General features: G+C 38.0%; 2 long non-coding RNA genes across 3 annotated transcripts in view; both read right to left on the bottom strand.

Moving 5' to 3' along the window:
- LOC148155260 (uncharacterized) overlaps positions 1-18,064 on the bottom strand; it is a 30,738-nt gene continuing 12,674 nt past the window's right edge. Inside the window, exon 2 of the long non-coding RNA XR_015765373.1 lies at positions 1-4,157. This is a non-coding gene — a long non-coding RNA (uncharacterized LOC148155260). The remainder of the gene's footprint in view (positions 4,158-18,064) is intronic.
- LOC148155261 (uncharacterized) lies at positions 9,035-11,057 on the bottom strand. Of its 2 annotated transcripts, XR_015765438.1 has the most exons (3): positions 10,431-11,057; positions 9,972-10,084; positions 9,035-9,333 (listed from the first exon to the last, which is right to left on the bottom strand). It is a non-coding gene; the product is annotated as an uncharacterized LOC148155261 (long non-coding RNA). The 2 variants fall into 2 exon arrangements; XR_015765437.1 differs by lacking the exon at positions 10,431-11,057 and having other exon boundaries at positions 9,972-10,414.

The following is an 18,064-nucleotide window of genomic DNA, read 5'->3' as shown; positions in this document are numbered from 1 at the left end:
TTCAGACGTTACTTATTTTATTAACTTTCAGCGCTGAAAGGAGACGCTTTACCATTACATCCGAGAAGAGTTTCTAAAAAAAGTCTGTGCAGCGTCTGAGGAGAAAGAGGAGGGCAGCTGATTATATGAACTGAAGACACTCCCTGAAATCACACCATGTCTCTGTGGCCTGATAAGTTTCTGTTTTCTCGTGAGAAATATGCTTGGTGTCTAACAGAATCAAAAATGTAACTCTTTACTCTGGGCCCTTTGTCTAACAGCGTGTGACTCTTTCTCGGCCTTGGTAAAGCATCTCAACACATAATAGTAATCATAATGATTTAACTAATTTTACTAATCTCAACACCCCCTGTTGGGCTCTAAAAGAGCCCAAAAAGGAGAAAACAAACCCTAGAGTAGACACTGTCCCTTCCGGAAAACATCCCCCGAGGCTTTTACAGATCTTGACATACATTTGATCATTTCAGTCATTGATGTTGTCTTTCATTCATGTCATTTCATCTCATTTCATTTCATTTCAATTTTGGGGGTAAAAACGGACAGGGCACCCCTATGCCTCTTAGGCGGTGGATCGAAACCACAATGTCCCTCTTACAGTCTAATAAAGAACATGTAAGGAAATAAAATTGTTAAAGGATGTTAGAGTGTTAAATTTGGAGGAACATAAGCCAACCCACCATGGCATGACTGTTTTGTTTTTAGTGGAATAAAATATTTTCCTGCAGACTTGTGAGTGCTTCATCATCTGTAATTACACATCAATCATAAAGTCGGACCATTACATTTTCTGGAACCAAATATTACCTTTATGTTGCTTGTTATTTATTATTTCTTTTTGTTACCTCAGGTCAACGTCATGCCATAGAAGGGTAATGAACTATAAAAGAACAAAGTCTGAAATTTTTGTTGTGTTAGTTTTTATATATTTTTGTAATCCAAGTTAAAAAGAATAAATGTTAAATTTTACGAAAATATAAAATGGGTGAAGCGTTAGGAGGATCTAATTTTCATCTCTAAAGTAAAAAAGTATTAAAATTATATTCACTGAGTTGTTAGAGTTAACCAAAATGTAAACTGAATAGAATTGTAGGATGATTATTTTAAAACTTAATAAAATGCAAAAATGAATAAAGTGTTAGGTTAATATTTAAAATGAATAAAGGTAGATATTACTTAAAACTTAATGAAGTAAACTTAGAAATGTTAAGGTACTATCCTTTAAAGTCAATGAAGCGATAATGAGTAATGCGTAAAACAATGTGTTAGTTTTTATAAACCCAACTTATTGAAATTTCAATGTAATAATTAAAAGTTAATGAACTACAGAAAGGATGTAATGTTAAACGAAATGAAATGGTAAGAAAAGCTTAGAAGTTTCTGAGTATTGAAAGGCAAAGAACAATGAACACATTCATAAAACAGCAAACCAATAAAATAAATCAGGATCAAAGGCAGCACAGTCAAAATATACTGATATGAATGAACTGTGATGAGGAAACAAGTAAAAATGCTCTCTAAGTAAAATGCAATAATAGTAATAAGATCTAATCTCAGTCCTTCTATAACGAGCCCTATCTACGTCAAATCAGTTTCTGCGTGTGTCCAGATGTAGAGCCGGCGCAGCTCGATAGGAAACCCCGACAGTGCCCAGGAGGCTTCAGTGTGGCGTTTCAGCTTTAACTCGGTCCACCAATCGTGGAAGGCGCCCACAGTCTCACATCCCGGCACACCCAGAAAGGATTGGACTTCATTCTGCAACAGAAAAAACACAACAAAAGGCAAAATCAATGGATTATATAAAGAACATTAAAGTGAAGGAAAAAATGTTGTTTTGTCACTAGATACTAGTACTGCCCTTATACTATAGAAAGCTGGAGTTCAACGGTCATCTTTCGGTTCTGGGAAAACGTCTGATAGGCAGGTGTGGTTCTATCGGTACCGCTTCCCTTCTCTATGTTGGAAGTGATGCACTGAACAGCCGAGGACCTCAGGCAGGGAACAGCATCATCCACAGGTGATGAGGAGAGCAAGGAAGGTTCTTTAAGATTCTGCATCATCCAATTAGTAAATATAATATTCTTTTTTTTTTTTTACATATGTCTAAAATGTCCAACTGAAACTGAACTGCAAAGGCCAAAAGTTTTATTATTTTAAAGAGTTCAGATCAGAATTTGGATTGCTTTCCTAAAAAGCAGTGTCAATGTTCTGTGTGAACCGACAAAAGAAAAATTCATCAATTTAGGCAGAGGAGTAAAAGATGTAGACAAAAATTATGCAGTACTGTAAGATGTCTTTGCGTTTCAAACCAAATGTTTTGTTGGACTTGGATTCATGTATCAATTCAATCAAAATTTAAGGCACACAGATGTTGTGAGCCATTTGTTGTCCAATCAGTTTGTTTTTACATAATCAATTATTATCATATCCACTTTAAAAGCTTCATCATGTCCAATTTGTGCCTTTCTACCAAGACACGCATGTGTTTCGAAATTAGCAGTTAGTTCAGTTAGTAAATTAGTTGGTTAGTTGGTTTGTTATTAGAAAAGTAAAAACAACAATAATGTCAATACAAATGAAAAGAAAATAAAACATGTCAAACCAAATGAAACAGTCTCGTAATAAATGATATCTGGTTTTAAACCAAAGCTAAAATGTGATTATTTCTGTTCCAACACATTATTTCCCATTTTGAAGTAAGGTAACCGAATTATCTGGATTTAGAATCATAAATTGTCTTTGAGACAAGAATATTTTGTAATAAACCTTAATTGAATCTGGAGCTGTTTCATAATCACCTTTTAATTCATACAAATATTCATATTCATTTACCAATTCTGTTCCCTCTTTAGACATTTTACGGTGACCAAGTTTCAAATAAAAAGAAATCCTGTTTTTGATAAGATAATGAAGAGAGACAAATATTGATTAGTCCATGATAAAGTTCAAGTCTGGTATAAACCTCATTTTTAAAGTTTCATTAAGTTTAAATTTAAACCCATCAACAGCTAAGCAAAAATTTCTAGAATTTCAACACATTAGATGTCACTTTATTTTGTTTACAATTTTACCTGTTATGTAATTTCGTTCATCCTTCATACAGTTAATTTTTCCCCATGTGAATTTAGTGATTTGTGCAGGATTAGTTTAGTTTCAACCAGTTTTCCCTTTGTGTCATTTATTGCTTCCAGCCAATATTTTCCCAAAGGCTGTCTGTTTAACAGGTCGCCTCCTTTCTGCACCAGGAATTCTAGCCCCTTTTTTTTTTTTTTTTTTTTAGTTTTTGTCTTTCTCCCTTATTTTCATATTCGTCATGCTTTGACAAATAGGTTATTAATGCTTCTATTTGCTCACCGAGCGCAATCCATGGCCCGATGCCCCACTTTGGATCATATTTTTCCTTTTCAAATTCACCCTCCATCTGTTTAGGCTAAAATTTAGGCTAAAAAAAATCACCTCTTCTCTCTTTTCCCTTTTTTTTTTTTTTTAGTTTTGCTCGCACGGCGGCGAGGAAATCAAACACAGTAGAAAATCAAACCCAGCAAACAAAATCAAAAACCTCTCACAGATTATAATTTCCCAATCTTGACCGTGGTTTTAAAACACATTGCAATAAACATAAAATAGTACATTTAAACACATAACGTCTGCTCAGCGGCAGAAGCTTACACACACAGCTGACAGACACACAGAAATGGATCCACGCTTTTCAGCTCCTATTTTTGTCCTCTTTTTAACACTTATTACACTACAGAGGATCAGATCGCGATCAACCTTTATCTTATTCTCTTATCTTTTTTCCTATGGTGGACCCCTCTCAACACTTTTGTGTTTCTTGAGCAAGTCACAGATTGGCTAACGCGTTATTTTTAGAGGGCAGCACTCCCCAAGGATAAAACCGACAAAACCTAGTCTTTCCCTTCCCCGCGTCCGGGGGAGGTCGGAGACGACCAGTTCTCACTATAGCGCCAATCGACCTTTAAACCTAATTTCTTTAAACCTAAAAGCTACTTTTTCTTTAAACCTAAAAGCTACTTAGTTTCTCCACACCTAAATTTACTTTGTCTTGTCTATACTCCTATGAACAGTTAAACATGTAGACAGGCCAGTGGAACACAATTTGAACAGAAATGTAAAAGCAATATGAAATTTAGACAAACCTGGGAAACAGTACAATGGTGTATATTAAGGAACAAGTGTCCTTACCTTTCATGTGGGCCCTACACCAGAGTACTGTTCCGGAAAGTCTGCGCCTAAACGGCCAGTCCAATCAATCTCTGCTCATGTGTCAACACAAAACCATCCTCTGCTACCATCTGTTGAGAACGAGAGTCTCAATCGATGAATCATAATTTGTATTGACACACGGAGCATAAAATCAGCCAAGAAAAGCATTCAGACGTTACTTATTTTATTAACTTTCAGCGCTGAAAGGAGACGCTTTACCATTACATCCGAGAAGAGTTTCTAAAAAAAGTCTGTGCAGCGTCTGAGGAGAAAGAGGAGGGCAGCTGATTATATGAACTGAAGACACTCCCTGAAATCACACCATGTCTCTGTGGCCTGATAAGTTTCTGTTTTCTCGTGAGAAATATGCTTGGTGTCTAACAGAATCAAAAATGTAACTCTTTACTCTGGGCCCTTTGTCTAACAGCGTGTGACTCTTTCTCGGCCTTGGTAAAGCATCTCAACACATAATAGTAATCATAATGATTTAACTAATTTTACTAATCTCAACAGTATTCAGCCTGTTCCCATAGCAGTGGATTTCCTCCTGCATTATTTTCCTCCAACAAATTATTCCACTGAACGAAGCGCGTACAGCTTCTTTTTAACCTCTGTCTTCCCATTTCTGACGCTGGATCTTCAATATCCTCATGCTTTGAAATAACAGGCAGCTACAAACCGTGTGTTAGCTGTAGTGGCTAAGTTTTGGCTACAGTCCGCTGTCGCCTTGATATCAGCAGAAAAATGTCTTATTAATGTCTTTTGTTATTCTTCTTTGCCACTTTGTACATTACATGCTTCATACACACTACAGTACGCAGAAGGATCAATTACAGACTTTCCGGCTGAAAATAAATTACATTATGAAGTCAATATATTCACATTTTACAAGAGTACATTGCCAATATACTATCAGAGAACTGTACAAATTGTCAATAGATTAAAATTTTTTTACAGACAACATGCTCATGAAAATTAGCATAATAAAACAATACTTACACTTTAGAGGAAATGTGAAAAATATTTCACCAAGGACATAGTATTGTTTTAATACAATGTCACAGTATTACTTCAGACAAACTGACATTTCTCCTCCCTAAGAACAGTGAGGATCAATGACAGACGATTCCCATTCACTGCACCACTGCACTTTACAGAAACCTACAAAAAGGAACAATAGAGCAATTAAACAGAGAAAACACTTGTAGTTTAAAGGGTAAAGAAAAATGGCAAAGAGAAAATATGACTTACAATTTTAAGACGTTTTGGACTTGCTATGTCTGTGGCATCATCAGAACTGATAATGATTGGGACCAGGGGCCTCATGCATAAAGTGTGCGTGTGCACAAAAAATGTGTGGCGCCATATTTTACGCACAAATCGGCATGTAAGAAAATTAACTTGCATGTTAATTTTGCATCTAACCCTAACTATAGATGCATCGCTGAACTTGACTTTATTGTGAGGCTAGCTCGTTGTTACCGTCTCTTACTCTGCATTGTGGAATCGCAATGTCTGGGATCATGAGCGCCCACTGACAGCGCAGGAGAACTGGCTGCCTCGCCTAGGAAATGCTCTCTGCCGTTTATGATGGCTTCTCAGCACACAAATCACGTTACACACAGTGTACATCATACGCTAAATTAATGAAAATCAGTTCATACATTATTATGTAATATATATATACACACACACACATTTATTTTTTTAATTCTCCTCCCCCAATTGGCACCGCATAGCACTGGTGTGCTAGAAATGATTGCAACCAACTCCAGCAGCGATTGCGTGTAGAAACCGCAGCGCTTAAGCGGCCATCCAGTTATGGAAGAAAGCGACTCATTTTATGACCCTCATTGTCGCGTGTGCTGGACTGACGGCTCCTCGCAAAGTTCAGATCACTGTGCAAGTGCCATTAGGAAGCGGAGCCGATGAGATTTTAGAACAGCATAAAGCCCGGCTCTGCGAACCGCACAAGTTGAACTAATCACAACTCTGACGATGCTGAGACTGACCGGCAACGGGAGGCCAGAAAAACAGGAGCTTGAAGCACTGGTGCCCGAACTGTGATGTCACGAAAACAAAATATGAACGAGACTGGAGAAGGTACGTTTTACCTCGACAGTGCCCCCACGGGCGCAGCGAAGTTGCTGGTTGATGAGGCTGGAGAACCAGCTGCAAGTCGAGACACTCGGAGTGAGCGTGGCGGTCTGGTGGCGGGGTTCTCCTGGAGGTGAGCTGGGAAAGAAGATCCAGGCGCAGGAGTGAGTCCACGACGAGACGAGCTGGGGAGGGCCGACGAGCGTCAATGGCGAGACGGAAGGACGGCGGATCGAGGAGGGGCCGGAGCGCCGCTGATGAAGGCCGAAGGGAGCCATGATGGGGCGGAAATATCAGTGAGGAGTAGCTGAAAGTCAACGGGAGCACGGTAAGCGGCCGAAGGATAATCCCTACATCGAAGCCATAAAAGAAAGGAAATGACGATCAGAGGGTGCTTTTCCTGGCCGGACCAGGCTGAAAGGAGCAGGATCGCTGACAGAGAAGAAGCAGCTGATGTCACAGAGGTAGGAAAACCATCTGTAAGATTGAAGCACAACTGAAGCGGTGGGTCTGAGGTTGCGTCGCCTTTTGAAGGAGCTGTTGCCAGGTGATTGGATTGAGGTGGAGCGGTGGTGCGTCCTGGTTGGCTGCACTCTAAAAAGAAAAACGTTGATCCAACTTAATTGAATTACTTCTGTAGGTAACAAGTAATTCAATTAAGTTGGATGAACATAATTTTTTTAGTTTGTTTAACTTGATAAATTTAGGTCAGTCTAACTCAATTTATTTACTTTATTTCATATACAAATTTTTAATCCATCTTACTTAAATTTATAGAAAGTCAACTCAAAAATTTAAGTTGTTCTAACTTAAAAAATGAAACTACCCCAAAGTCGTTTATACATATTTTGTACTTATAATAATGCTTAAATATAAATCACTTTTAAAGTATGTTTTAGCTTTTACAATAGCAGTAAAATTCCTTTACACTACTCAAAAATTCAACTTGGTTATAATAACAAATCTACATTGCACAAATAGAAAATGTTAAATTTTATTGTGAAATCACAAACTTACAGATTTTTCACAACACATTATGCACTGAACATACTACACAGATCTTTTGCTTGTCTGCTTAATTGGGTTAGCTTTTTAGTAAACTGAACATGGGGTACCCCAAGTCCAGTTCTGGAGAGCTACCATCCTCCAACTTTCAGATGAATCCAATCTCCAAATAAAATTAAGTGCTCATTACTATGCCTCTGCTCAGCTGAGTGTCTGCTGGTGTGTAAATTCAGCAAGGTGGTATTGAAATAGTCCATCTGACATTTGCACATTGATGGCTCTCCAGGACAAACCTTGGACAGGGATGTCCAAGGTGTGAGCTTGTAGAATCCAGATGTATTCCTCTGAAAAAAAATGTTTTTCAGATTTACCACAAGTCCTCCTAAAATAAAGGAAATCAACATTCTCAATCCCTAAACTGTTTTTACATAAAATGTAACAACATGTGTGACTGTTTTTAACATCTTCAAGAACAAACTGAAAACAAGCAATAACATCTACATGCTTTCAAACAAGGTTGTGGGGTCATGGCTTGCAGCATTTAAACCATCTCCGATACTTAAGTTAACTGACATCAGAACAGAATAGTAAACATTAAGGACTGCTTAATCCAAATTGAAAAAAAAAATATGAAAAAACGCTGTGAAAGTGTCTGTGCATATTAAAGCCACAGCATTAGTAGGCTGCTGTAGTATTGTTCACAATGTCCCAAAAGAAATTCAAAAAGTTCAGTCCCTTGAGGTTAAGCTTCCAAAACACAGCCCCCTCATGTTCAAACAAAGACAGAAAATAATCTGTCCTTTTGCACAACATACAATTGTCTTTACTGAGAGGTCTGAATTCAGATAGCACAGAATGATTGAAACAACATTGAATCAATGTCAGCCAGAAACATTGAATCAACGTTGAACGCTGACATTGAAACAACATTGAAAGTGGTCGGTGACTTGTATGTTGAATCAACGTTAGGGTTTCAACCATAACTGACATTATATCAATGTTGATTCAACCATCATCTGTATGTCAACTTACATGCCTATTTGTGTTGATATTACATTGAATCAGTTAGGAATCCACGTTGATTCAACCATTATCTGAACGTGGATCTGCATGCAGATTTGTGTTGATTCTACATTGAATCAATGTTGATTCAACACTTCATTTGACTGTGGATCTGCATGCATATTTGTGTTGATTCTACATTGAATAAGTTAGGAATCAATGGTGATTCAACCATCATCTGAACGTGGATCTGCATGCAGATTTGTGTTGATTCTACATTGAATCAATGTTGATTCAACACTCATTTGACTGTGGATCTGCATGCATATTTGTGTTGATTCTACATTGAATCAATGTTGATTCAACACTCATTTGACTGTGGATCTGCATGCAGATTTGTGTTGATTCTACATTGAATAAGTTAGGAATCAATGGTGATTCAACCATCATCTGAACGTGGATCTGCATGCAGATTTGTGTTAATTCTACATTGAATCAATGTTGATTCAACACTCATTTGACTGTGGATGTACATGCAGATTTGGGTTGTTTTTATATTGAATGAAAGCTAAGGATTTATGTACATTTTAGTCTGATAGGTCTACATCATAACATGCCACTAAAAGTTTCTTCACTGGTGTTAAACAGTGATTATTGGCAGATGATGCGTAAACTGTGTACAAAAGTTTAAAAATGACAACATGGGTTTGATTTAACATTTTATTTAAGAAAAGAGGGACAGATCTTTAAACATATTTGACTCCTTTTTGACTGTCAAAACAACAGTCTGTTGTCCACAGAAGAACAGAGTCGATGAAGTTAAGCTTTGTACTGTATGAAGTAGGGAAACAGTACAAGTTGTGGTAACCCCAGTTTGACTCTGGTTGGCGTCACTTTGATTCCTTGCGATGTCTTCCTCTCATTCTGGTGCATAATGAAGCCACTTCTTGACAATTTTGCTGCAGTCCTCAAGAGTCAGCTTTCGGTCAAACTGCAGAGCAACAGCTGAAAAAAATAAAAGTGAGGAAGGTGCCGGTTAGAAAGATGATAAACATTTGAAAAGTTCTGAAACAATGAAAGATTAAACAGTGTACTGGTTACAGGTCTGAGAACAAATACAAACCATATAGTTCCCCATGTACACTCACTGTTAAATTAATATCTTAATCTCTCATTAATATTTATCTTAATGTTTACATATACAACTGCATTTACCCATCAAGCTGCAGTATAGTGTAGGATTTATGATATTGATATTAAATCAATATTTAAAATAAAGGGCTGTTTATCAGAAAACCTAACAATAAAACTCAGGGAGGATCAGGGTTTATTTAACACACCAGAAACAAATAAATCAAACAAAAGGTGATTTATAGTGTAGTTGGAAAAATTATAATTCATACAGAATAAACTTCCATCAAATAGCTGGTTCAATCTTCCATCAACTACAAATATTTCCAAATAAGTTGATTAAATTCCTTAAAAAGTGTCTATATGCTAATAAAGATCCCACACAAGTAACAATAGTCCAGTTCAATTTAACCAGTTACCAATCCAAGGATCAACAGACTGAATCAGTCATTAGCAGGTTTAGTTCAGTGTTTCACCTGCCTTACATGTTAAGTGTTTCCCTTCTGCCTCACCTGGATTGAATCTGTGGATGATTAACAACCTACTGCACTTCTTGATGGCTGCAGACGGTCATGTAATCATCCAACTCAGCTGTTCTGGTACAGAGGCTCATTTAAGCACGTCCCTAAGCATATCATAATAAAAAGTTAAAAACAAGTGATTACTATCACAACAATTTAAAGCCCACCTGGAGCAGCCAGCCTTACACTTTCTTGTCCACCACATGCTCTCCCAGACCAAACAATAGGCCCCACCCTATTTTAAAAACTCAAATCCCACAAAATCTCACAGGATTTCATACTTAGGCCTGGAGTGGTGGGTAGGATGAAAATAATACAAAAGGAGACATGACCTTAATTATTAAAAATATCCGTTTTGCCCCAAAATAACCAGGATTACTATGGGCACAAAACAATGCCCTTATTTTTCAATAAACACATTTAAGATCAAAGTAATATTGAAAAACTTACCATAAAAGTGCTCAGCGGAGAATTCAATTCAGAAGCCGGTAGCAAACAAGCCAGCAGCAAAGTGGCTTTTTGGTTGGGACAAACCACAAGTGTAAAATCGGGGAGGTGGACTGTACAACTCCTAGTACAGACTTATAGATGTTTTTGTGTCAACACATTATGCACAGTCAGTAATAATATTTACAGACAAGTAAGAAAATGTACAGAAAGGAAATATCTGATTATAGACTGAGAAAGTCTACCGCCTGTTGAGAAAGGTCTATTTAATGTTAAAGTTACTTTCCCTCAATGGAATATATCAGTCCCAGTGACCGTTTCACTCACGGTTTAGCCGATGTGTTTCCTGGGTAAAGATCAACCAAAAAACGCAGACCAACCTCCCCGCCCCTCGCTCAACAGTTTCTGGTAGCGCAGGCGATAAACGTCAGGGGCCTGGTGATTCGTTAGGGGTCGGGTAATTAGCCCCGCCCCCCGGCCCAACGCTGACTTGTTCCGCTAGTGAATCTGGGTACAGAACGGAATCACAACTCAGTGTTGTCAACACATAGTGCTTAAGTTAAAACGTGATTAACCCTCACCTAAAAGGGGTTGTGCTGTGGTGGCGCAGGGGTTAAGCACAAACCACAATCAAGGCCTCAGTCCTCAACACAGCTGTCACAGGTTCAATTCCTGACCTTGGCAACCTTTGCTGCATCACCTCCCCTCTCTCATTACCCACTTTCCTGTCAATTAACTATCAAATAAAGGCCACTAGCCAAAACAATCTTTTAAAAAATAAAATGTGAAAAATGAAAAACCCTCACTTAAAATTAAAGTTGTTTCACCCGATTGAGGGGTAGATGGGCCCAGGTGGGGGGAAAGAAGTGTGTGTGTTTTTGGCGGGTGGAGGGAAGGGGGTTGGGCGTTTGAATGGCAGGCGGTGGTGAGGGGTGCAAAAAACACCTTACATTGATTGAACACTTTGATTACTAGTTTTTCCCCAAACCTTATCCTCAAGGCAAACTGACCTGCATGCTTTCAGTTCAGCAAAACCTTGTTAATCAAATGTTAATTAAAATCATGTGTGCTGAATTAGGGAAATGGCTAAAACTTGCAGGGCAGTGTGCCTGGTGCCAGTGCTGAAAAACACTGGATTCGATGTGGCATTTCAATCAATGAATGTTAATTGGCTAGAATTGAATGGTTGTTTGATGGTTGATCCAGCTTCTGTCGTTGACCTGAACCATACATGCAGCCTTTGTGATCATTATTCAACATTAAATAAACATCGTGTGCTATCTGGGTAGTTCTTCCCCAAACCTTGACGTCAATCAAACTGACCTGCGTTTTTTCAGTTCAGCAAAACCCCGTTAATCAGACGTCAATTAATATCATGTGTGTTGAATTAGGGAAATGCCTAAAACTTGTAGGGCCTGGAGGACCAGTGCTGAAACACACTGGATTCGACGTTGGCATTTCATTTATTTGATGTCAACCACAAAACAACATTGATTCAATGACACAGTTTCAACATTAGTTAATTGGCTAGAATTGAATGGTCGACAACTGATGGTGTCGGTTGAGGTCGACACCATCAGTTGTCGACCTCAACCAAACATGCAACCTTTGTGATGATAATTCAACATTGAATTAACATATTTTCCAACAAGCCAACAGCGAAGCAGCTGTGTGTTTGGGACATCCCACTCATGTAAACGGTGGGGGTGGACCGCTCCGCTCCTTTTAGTAAGTTGTAGATGTTTTTGTGTCAATATATCACACACACAGTCAGTGAGAATTGTTATGAACAAGTAAGAAAATGTACAGAAAGGAATCAGCACCCACTATCCTCTACAGTGGTTAATTTAAATGTGATAACCCCCGCTCAGTAATAAAATACTCTGACCCAGAGCTCTGATGAGGAGGAGAGGAGGGGAAGGGGTGCGGCAATACATCTGACATTGATTCAATATTGATCAGATGTTGATCAGACATCAGCATTTCAGTCATTAGATTTCAGCCACAAAACAACATTGATTCAATGACACAGTTTCAACATTGGTTACTTGGCTAGAGGTGGATGGTTGTTTGATGGTTGATCCACCGTCATTTGTCGTCTTCAACCAAAAATCAACCATTAATCAGACTTCGGCATTTCAGTGATCAGATTTCAACCACAAAACAACGTTGATTCAATGTCACAGTTTCAACGGTTTGATTGGATGGTTGTTTGATGGTTGATCCACCGTCATTTGTCGACTTCAACCAAAAATCAACGATTCTAACTATTTTTCAACGTTGATTTAACATCATCTGGGAAGTCTTCCAAACAAATTCTGAACTTTGGGAGACATTTTGTGTTGGTCAAGTTGCATGAAGATTTTTTGAAACACTTCAAATGTGAAGCGCAGAGGCTTCGGATAAGCCAGGTTAAGGGCATATATCAAACCCAGAAGCAGGGCACATATTGAGGCAACTGAAGTCAGGTCATGCAACACCTCCACTCCCTCAATGACAATGCCAATGTCTTCTGGGGATTCTTTCAATCCCTCTCCCTCCTTCCGAATCACAAACACTGACAGGGTGAGTTGTTTGAGTTCCATCTGGGCATCATCTCCACTGCTGCCCTGTAGTAAGATAAACCATACGTTAAACTTGAAGACTGTAACTAATCTGTCAATTGAAAAATAAAAGCCTTATAAATGCAAGCATTAAGTATAAGTGTACAGCTTGTGAATTGAAGAGAAATCGTTTATGGCATCTGAAATATCCTTGATAAATTTTCCAAGTTCAAAGTTGCATTAAAAATTGAATAACTCAAAGGGTGATTTTTAATGTTTTTTGAAAAGATAATGCAAGCAAGTAACTTTATATGTGTTTTGTCATATTGCAGGCTTTAGCTTAAACAAATTCATAGATTATACATCAAAGCAGAATAGTAATCCAAGCCAATGGTCAACTTAGGTTGGAAATCAACACAAAATGCATATTTCTGTTGCTTATCAGATATTTTGGAGCTGGTATGAAAATAGCATGACTAAAACATTCTTATTAACTTGTTTGTTATATTGGTGAACAGGAAATGAAGTTGATAGTGAAGTTAGATAATGGTCTTTGCTGAATAGCAAAGCACACCACTATTGGATTTAAGCAGGACATAACCATGTTAAATTTACAATTCTGACACCAAATCTGCCTGATGTATTAAAACAGATGTTTAAATATAGAAAAGCCAGGCCAGAAATAATTTAAAAAGGTACAAGCAACTGACATTGAATTTTTCAATTTCCCTGAATGGGTTAAGATGCGGCTTCAAACCTTTAAAAGAAACTTACACAGTATTCCTTAATAAGGTCTTCTGGATCCTCTCCAAGAAAGGTGATGAGCCCTTTCAGAACACATTCCCTTCGAATCCCAATGTCCTCCACCTGGAGAAAATTTATTGTTATCAATATTCCATATCTCTGACAAGATTTCTGATGTAACAGTAATATATTCGGGCTGTTCACAACAGCAAAGGACTAACAAATACCATAATGTGAAGCCCACATGTCCACCGGGCTTTAATAGTGCTCTTCAAAATTACGCAAATTCCACCTCTGCCACATTTATGTTTCAAGTCTCAATTTGTGAAACTAGACTATATTGTTGAGGTTAAGGCTTTTTCTTAGCAGTCTACTGGGACTAATGAATATCATTTGTTGTTAAAGAGATATCTTGCAGCATAAAATTGATACAAGTCTAATATTTAAAAATTTTAAATTTTAAAATAAGCTCAAAAAAATGTACTAAATAGCACTAGTTTCTGGCAAGTTGGACAGAAAGGTGTATTTTATGAAATTCATGAATGAACCACAATACAGACTAACTAAATCCACTAAAAATACATAAGACAGTTAAACTTGCTTTTCTTTGAGTGATATCACCTTTGCACAAAGTGTATCAAGTATTAATAATTAAAACAAAAAGTCTGAAAGTAACTAGAGACTTTAACTTCTTTGTTTTAAATTAAAAATGGTAAATGTCCCCCAGTGTTACTATCGATGATACCATACCTCATCATAGGTTCTCATGATTCCAGCTATTTTTGCACGTGTTGCTCCTCCCTTGGCTTTGATGACTTTAATCAGCTGACTTGAGAGCCTGTCCAACTGGGCAAAGAAAGTCTGTTCAAGGGGAAGAGCCATGAGTCTCAGGAACTCCGCATTAATCTGAGAAACAAAATAAAACTTATTTTGTATGTTACAAAATGACTTAAAGTAAATACTGACCAATCATTCCAAAATCTAAGTAAAAATCCTCAGTCTGCATTACTACCTCTTTCTGTTGGAACAGGGCAGGCCATCTGTCCTTGAAATCCTCTATGCCAGGTTCTTCATTCACCACCTCCTGACGCCTGTAGGCAAAGGTTTGAGCCATTTTGTCCGCAATGACCTTGTCATTGTTCCTCCTTTTGATTGCTGTCAAGAGTTCAATTCTCTCTTTTTCCATACTTTCTTGTGTTTCTCCCTCTGGAAAGGAAGGATAGAAGTTGGCTTCAGCTCGTCTTGGCTTCTTTATTTTTGCAGCGGGAAACACTGAAGTACTGGCTTTGGATTTAAGCGTGTTAACAGACAATTCTGGACATTCCTGAAACTTGAGTAGAGTCCTGTAGTTTCCCATTTTGTACTTCAGCCTTTGTTTCCAACCGTAGCAACCATTGAATGAACCAGGCTCTTTTAAACATGGATGTTTTTTAATCAAGGCCTCTGCAACTACACAGATCTGTGCGTCCTCTGGATAGGCTCTGTATCTGTAGATCTCTTCTACTAATCTATTTAGGATGTCAGTCTTCATTCGTGGGGTGACTGTCAATATTTTGTTGTTTGCCTGATACTCAGAATTCCCCTTCTGTAGCTGACGTTCAGTATCATACGAAAACATGGGAATGGGAAAGTTGGCTGGCCATTGTTGTGTTCGCGATGAGAAGGATTCAGGGGAGGAGAGGAGTATAGTGTCATTTGAAGCTAAAGAACTGCTGTCATCTGAGTGAACTGCAGAAGAAGATGGAGCTGTTTCAATGACATCAACAAAAGGTTGAACTGCTTCTTCTTGAATCACCTTGACTGTTCCCAAGTCCTCAAGCTCAGAAGTTGAGCTGAGGTTGAAGAAGTCATTACCAAAGTCTTTGTCCATATATTGCAGTCTGATGTTGGTCTTTAAGCCAAAGGTATCCTTCACCTTGCTGAGAAGATCATCCAGAGAATCTGGTATGCCATTTGGAAGAGTCAGTTTTTCAGTGTTGCTCTCTCCTAGAATCACCTTCAGTCTTGCAGGTTTTGAACTTGCCATGGCAATCTGAAAAAAGGGCATAAAGACAGTTAAGTGATGAAGGCCGCTATTTAAATTCTTCACAATATATGTTATATATATATTAGTTGAATGTTAGGACATTTGCTTATAGAGGGGAAGACAAAATAAAAGGTAGTTTCAGCCATAAAGAAAAAATAAAATCTAACATGCATTACATTTTTTGTACAATCTTATATTACCATAACCGTAGTGTTAGAAATTAAAATAATGTTAGATATTGGTGGGAAAACAAAAAGTTGTTTAACTATAATTAATTCTTAACAGCTTAATCAAAAGTGGGGTTGCAAGGGCAGCTTCCCTCTCCCCAGCCACCTCCCTACCTTTTGGAATCCTAAAGACTTCGCAGCCCAGCTGAGTGACATAGTCCCACTACAATGGCCTCCTCCTGGCAGGCCTTGCCCAGAAAACAAGGCCTGATTAAGATGCCTCCTTCCAGGAGGCATCTTAATCAGATGCGCGAGCCGCCTCAAATGGCTCCACTGGATGTAGCGGAGCAACAGCTCTAATCTCAGCCTCTCCGAGATGACTGAGCTTCTGGCCCCATGTTGAGGGAGAGCTCATCAACCCTTTGGAGGAAATTAATTTCATCTCGTTCTTTGACCACCTATTATTCCTTTTACTTTAAAATTATCTTATTTATCGAACCTATTTTTGAATTAGTTTAGAGTATATGTTTTTCATATTATTAATACAATACAGCATATTAACTAATAACTTAACTTTTTTTTTCTAAATTAGAAGCTTAGTGAAGCAAATATGGCTTACCTTCTATGGTCTGGTGATGCTTGGTTCCAGGCCTGGAGAGTGGGAAAGAGAAATTAACTCAAAGTTCCTACAAACATGAATTGCTTATTTTATTTTTTGCTTTTTCTTTTTTAAGAGAAATGACATCTTATGGATTATTAGCGCTGTCAGGATATTATGCGTTTTATATCATGTCGTCAGTAAGTAGCCTGACAATTGGAACAAATGGCTTCCCTGACTGCAGCTCACGGTGACAAGTGACAAGCAGAGCGCAGTTGCGTCACATTAAATTAGTTTTGCGTATAACACTAACACCTCCGTAATTGTACATTAAGCTTACCCATAAAAAAACAACCTGTCCAGTAGTTCTTGTTATAAAGTCTGGCCACCACTGCAGTGCATTAGCTGCTCCCACACTTTGACCCAGTCTAGCTTCCGACCGGAACACGCCAGCAGTTCTCGGTCCACCAGCACCAGCCCTGAACGTCTCCAGTCTAAATCACATTTCATGTTTTTCACTACATACCCGGCTTCCAGCTATTTAAGTTCTTTAGGGTCAAATTAGAAGTACACACACAAAATAAATGTTCACTAACTAACAGAGCAGTTAAGTTCAAACATGCTGAGATTTGAAGTCCGCCGAATAGCGCAGCAAATTACAACTAGCAAATGTGTTCAAAGCAAATAACTGATGATACTTCGACGTTAAAAACAGTTAACTGTTTCAAAATAAAGGTAGAAAAAGTCATTAATATTTTTACACCGTTTAAATAATATTTTGCCATGGTGTGTAGAATACTTACTGTTTTATTACAATCCGGTGGACAGTCGTTGGTCAGAAGAAATGGCGGCTGCACAAGCGGGCGGTACAAGAAGTGGATCTGTCCCGGTCAAAGCTTACGTAATGACGTCAGACGTAAAACTTCAACTCAAAGTTAACCGTTTGTTTTAGATGAAATGTGTGACTTTTAAGTTAATTGAACTCATGAAAGTAAATTGACATAACTAAAGCCAAACAATTAAGTCAGGTTAATGTAAAAAAGGCCATAACATTAACTACAGCCCAAATACACTTTTTAGAGTGTGGGTTGAAGGCGTAGTGATAAGTGATGCTGGAAGAGTCTTACAGGTTAACTTTACGCCTAGGGCTTCATAATATCTTTAGTTAAATTTAAAATATATTTGATATTCTTAGATACAGCCAATAAATAATGTGAACATGTACCATAAAGTGAAAATTTAAGTGAACGTGTTTGGAATGAGGATGCTTGTGGACTGCTTTTGTTTTTTCCCCCCACAAATTTTCATTAAAAAAAAAAAGTTTTTCCATCATTTTGAAATTTAGTCTGTTACGCTTTTTTGACACATCTTCTCCTGCTGTAGAAAAAAATGAAGTAAACAATACATTTATATGAAATAATTTATAAAAAGCAACTGAGTAATTTGTAGAACGGCTGAATACCTGAGTTTATCGTAGGTCAGTGGTTCTTAACCTTTTTTGAGGTACCGAACCCACCAGTTTCATATGTGCATTCACTGAACCCTTCTGTAGTGATAAA

The sequence above is a fragment of the Poecilia mexicana genome, unplaced genomic scaffold (assembly GCF_051168715.1).
Source record: "Poecilia mexicana isolate PSO_F unplaced genomic scaffold, ASM5116871v1 scaffold_15, whole genome shotgun sequence".
NCBI lineage: Eukaryota > Metazoa > Chordata > Actinopteri > Cyprinodontiformes > Poeciliidae > Poecilia > Poecilia mexicana.
The sequence above is the reverse complement of the archived record's forward strand: the minus strand, read 5'-3'. Positions and strand labels throughout refer to the sequence as shown.